The sequence below is a fragment of the Xenopus laevis genome, chromosome 5L, assembly GCF_017654675.1.
Source record: "Xenopus laevis strain J_2021 chromosome 5L, Xenopus_laevis_v10.1, whole genome shotgun sequence".
In the NCBI taxonomy this organism is placed as follows: domain Eukaryota; kingdom Metazoa; phylum Chordata; class Amphibia; order Anura; family Pipidae; genus Xenopus; species Xenopus laevis.
In genome coordinates this window covers 56,400,105-56,405,185 of record NC_054379.1, presented here as the reverse complement: position 1 = coordinate 56,405,185, position 5,081 = coordinate 56,400,105, and the positions used below count along the sequence as shown (strand labels likewise).

Below are 5,081 nucleotides of genomic sequence, written 5' to 3'. Positions count from 1 at the left end.
TTGAATATTCTAAGAGCTAAGCTCCACCCACAGGTTCTGTTCAGGTGAAGGTGATTCCCTTATCTGACACAAGTCCCAGAGTAGTGAATGGAAACAACAATGTTATTGTTATGTATTGACTGTTAATGTAATGCCAGTAGATGGCGCTGTTACATCTTAAATTGAGATGTGTCACTCTGCTCTGCTGATTATTGTTTCCCAAGTATCTGCCTCTCTATCTCTCTTTTCTCCTAACTTGTTGGCAGTTCAGCCATGCTTTCCTCCCTAGTAAAGTTTGTTCTACTCCCAGCTACTGTGAACGTTTTGTGTACTACTACAGGGTACAGAACATAATACTGGCGACGAGGATGGGATATAACCCATAAAAAATCTACAACTACAAGATCCCAGTGAGTAAAAGGGAACTTTATTATTTCCATAATGGTGTCCCTGGGCCACATAGAGGAGTTTGACATTGCCAGGCCATCCTCCTGGGATTCCTATGCAGAGAAACTGCAGTTCTTTCTAGAAGCAAATAAGGTGACAGACCCTGTGCAGAAACGTGCAGTTCTGCTGAGTGTTATAGGCTCAAAGACTTATGAGATTGTTCGCTCTCTGGTATCCCCCACTAAACCCAGTGACTACTCATTTGAGGAAATTATTAAGCAGCTTAAAAATCATTTTGCACCCACAACATCTGAAACTGTTAAGAGGTTCCACTTTAACAGACGCAACCAGCAGTCAAGTGAGAGTATTGCTGCCTAAATAGCAGAGCTGCGCAGTTTGGCAGAAAACTACAATTTTGTCAGCAGCTTGGAATCCTTGCTAAGGGATCGTCTTGTGTGTGGGGTCAGGGATGCAGCACTGCAAAGAAGGCTTCTAGCAAAGCACAACCTAACCTTTGCTTTGGCCCAGGAGGAAGCACTTGCTTATGAGGCTGCATCTGCACATTCCAAGGAGATACAGGCCTCTGCCAGTTCAGTTATTGCACCAGAGCTGCATCAAGTGTATAAAATGCCAGCATCAGCACAGGTATCAGATCCAGTAAAATTAAGGTGCCCCAGTTGTGGGGGAGGTCACCTGCGTGGAAACTGTAATTTCCAAAATGCTGTGTGTCACAAATGCGAGCGTCGCACGGCCACATACAGAGAGTCTGCCGCCAAGTTGATAATTCACAGAGACACAAGCAAGCCAGAGCAACTCCATCTGGGGATGCAACACATATAGTCAAAATCCAAAATGACACTACTGAGAAGGAAGCAGAAACAGATATTTATGTCTCAGAAATTATAAATAGTGTTGAAAATGAGCCAAAGCACAAAAAGAAATTCACTGATGTAATACTACAAGGATCTAAATGTAGAATGGAGGTAGATACAGGCTGTGTCTAGTCCTTAATTTCAGAGGAAACTTTCCATGCATTATGGCCCACTAATGGCCCACCTATTTTACCATGTGAAGTTAGATTTGTGGATTACAATAAAAAGCCTGTGGATATTGTGGGCGCCTGCTTTGTTAAAGTCCACTATAGAAAAGACAGAGGAAAACTACGCCTCATTATTACAAAAGGACAGAGAGCAAGCTTATTAGGAGTAGAATGGTTTGAGCCCCTAGGAATTCAATTAACTGGAGTAAATTATGCAACGACAGACTCTTTGCAAAGTGTCCTCAAAGACTTTAGCAGTGTATTTGAAGAAGGCCTTGGCAAATTAAAGGGCTCACCAATATCATTCCTGCTGGATCCCAAAGTTGCCCCAATACGCATGAAGCCACGTCCTGTACCATTTGCTCTCCGTCCAAAAATAGATGCTGAAATAGATCGCTTGGTGCAACAAGGAGCGCTAATTTCAGTAACCCACCCAACTTGGGCCACCCCAATAGTGCCTGTACTGAAGCCAAATGGAGAAGGGAGGATATGTGCTGACTATAAATGTACAATCAACAAGGCATTACAGGAACATCCATATCAAATTCCTGCTGTCAATCAGATTCTCAGCACCTTGGCTAAAGGAAAGTTATTTGCCAAACTTGATTTGGCTCAAGCATACCAGCAGTTACCGGTGGATGATGCAGCTGCTGATGCACAAACAATTATCACACAAAAAGGAGCATTTAAAGCTACACGGTTGCAATTTGGAGTTTGCATTGCACCAGGTGTGTTCCAGAAATTGACGGGTGACCTCCTTTCCAGCTTCCAGGGGTGGTGCCATATTTTGATGATGTCCTCATTGGAGCAGACTCTATGGCATCATTAACTGAAAGGGTAAGAGCAGTATTATAGCGATTTGCAGATGCTAGGTTAAAATTTAAGAAAGAAAAATGTGTTTTAGGAGTACCAAGTGTTGATTTCCTGGGATACAAGTTGATGCAAATGGAATACATCCAACAAATGCAAAAGTAAAAGCCATTCATGAAGCTCCAGTTCCCAAAAATAAACAGGAGCTGCAAGCATTTCTCGGCCTTTTACATTTCTACCATTCCTTCTTGAAAGACAAAGCTACTGTGGCTGAGCCACTACACAGACTACTGGACAAAAATTCTACCTGGAAGTGGTCAGCCCTGCATGAGCAGTCTTTCAAGGATGCCAAGAGACTTTTATCCTCAGACAGTGTGCTAGTACATTATGATTTGCGTAAACCTCTTAACCTCACATGTGATGCTTCTCCTTATGGAATAGGGGCTGTTTTGAGTCATACTGTAAGTGGCGGTCGTGAGGCTCCCATTGCATTCTATTCTCGGACCATGAGTACCACAGAGAGGAATTACGCTCAGATTGATAAGGAAGCTTTAGCCATTGTGGCAGGGGTAAAGAAATTCCACGAGTACTTGTATGGCAGAAGTTTTGCTATAATTACTGATCAAAAGCCATTATTGGGTCTGTTTAAAAATAATGGGCCTACTGCGCAGATACTTTCTCCACGCATGCTGAGATGGTGTTTATTGCTAAATGCATATGACTATGAGTTGCAGTACCGCCCAGGAAAAGAAATAAGTAATGCAGATGCTTTAAGCCATTTACCTGTAAACACTCCTGATTTTCAAGTACCGGCCTTGTCTGAGGTCCTCATGCTAGAGTCATTACCTAGTCCCCCTCTGCAGGCATCAGATATTGCCCGAATGACAGCTACTGACCTAGTATTGTCTCGAGTGTTGAACTGGGTATGGAGGGGGTGGCCAAAAATAAGTTTAAAGGAAGAGTTCACACCTTTTGAGAAATGCCAGCATGAACTCTCTGCATACAAAGGTTGCCTTTTGTGGGGAAATAGAGTGGTAATTCCCAAAGCAGGGCAAAACCATGTTCTTAAAGCCCTACACAAGAGTCACCCAGGCATTGTAAATATGAAAGCCCTTGCTAGAAGTTATGTCTGGTGGCCTAAAATAGATGAATGTATTGAAAAATGTGTAAAAAGTTGTGTCCCTTGCCAGACCAACCGACATGCCCCTGCTAATGCCTGGGTACATCCATGGGAGGTGACGCGGAGCCCATGGTCACGGCTTCATATCGATTTTGCAGGGCCTTTTCAAGGTCAGACATTCTTCCTTGTGGTTGATTCCTTTTCCAAATGGTTGGAAGTTGTTCCAGTGGCATCTGCAACCACCCATGCAGTCATTCAAGTGTTGTGGAAGTTGTTTGCCACCCATGGACTCCCAGACACTATTGTATCCGATAACGGAGCACAGTTTACATCATCAGACTTCAGAGCATTTATGGAAAGTAACCTTATTCGTCATGTTACAACAGCACCATTCCATCCATCCTCAAATGGACAAGCTGAGCGCATGGTCCAGACTACAAAGGATGCATTAAAAAGGATAATTGATAGTTACTGGAATTATAGACTGGCAAAATTTTTGTTGCAGCAGCACATAACCCCTTCTGCTAGCACTGGCTGCAGTCCTGCAGAACTTTTGATGAACCGACGGCTTAAAACCTGTTTAGACAGACTGCATCCCGACTTGGCTTCTGATGTACAAAATAAACAGGAAGATAAATTCCATAAAAATGCACAGACCTCCACAGTGAGGATGTTTGAAGCAGGCAATAGTGTGTATGCCAGAAATTATGCAGTGGGACCAAAATGGATACCAGCAGTCATTGTTGAAGCGACAGGCCCTGTCTCGTACAAGGTTAAGACTGCGGATGGCTGTGTTATTCGAAGACATGTTGATCAGCTGCGGAGCAGACAAGGGGACAATGTTTGTCCTAATACAGAGGGTAACCATGGCCAGTTTGGATTGCAAGGTGACTTAACTCCTCTAGCTTTTCCAGAGGAAGAGATTCCTGCAGCTGAACAGACAGTAGATGTACCTGAGGGGTTACCAGCAGATACTGAGACCAATCCACAAGGAGAGGTCATCAGTGTCCCAATGGAGCAGCCCAGAAGGGTCATTCAAAGGCCCCGCCACCTAGAGGATTATGTTATCTAGGAGGGGAGGGGTGTTATGTATTGACTGTTAATGTAATGCCAGTAGATGGCGCTGTTACATCTTAAATTGAGATGTGTCACTCTGCTCTGCTGATTATTGTTTCCCAAGTATCTGCCTCTCTATCTCTCTTTTCTCCTAACTTGTTGGCAGTTCAGCCATGCTTTCCTCTCTAGTAAAGTTTGTTCTACTCCCAGCTACTGTGAACGTTTTGTGTACTACTACAGGGTCCAGAACATAATAGTTTGTGGTGACTTTTCTTATTTCTTAAATAAATAAAAGTACAGGAATCACTATTAACAACCTAGATAGGTGCTGGAGAAATGAATGCATGTTTAATATCTTGTTAACCTACAGAAATATTGTAAAACTTACCTTAGAAGAATATTGTGTATCTCCATGTAAAGGCAAAGAGGTGCCATAAAACATCAATAGTTTTATGCTCTCTTGTAATAAACGTGAATTGTTTTGGACAAACAAAACACAAATGTTTTTTTACTGTTAGAAGCCAATGCAGCTTTGGTTTTATTTCTTATGCTACAACTTGTTACTTCTTGCTTTTCTGTATGTCAAGTGTGACAGCTCTACTGTATCTCCAAATCATTTGCCAGTATGCCGTGTTGCCTACTAGTCCTCCTTCTGGCTTTGTCTATTTCAACCACCCCATTCCATCCAAC

General features: G+C 42.8%; 1 pseudogene; it reads left to right on the top strand.

Moving 5' to 3' along the window:
* Nucleotides 1–420: 420 nt before the first annotated feature.
* LOC121393893 lies at nucleotides 421–4,407 on the top strand (annotated as a pseudogene).
* Nucleotides 4,408–5,081: the final 674 nt, after the last annotated feature.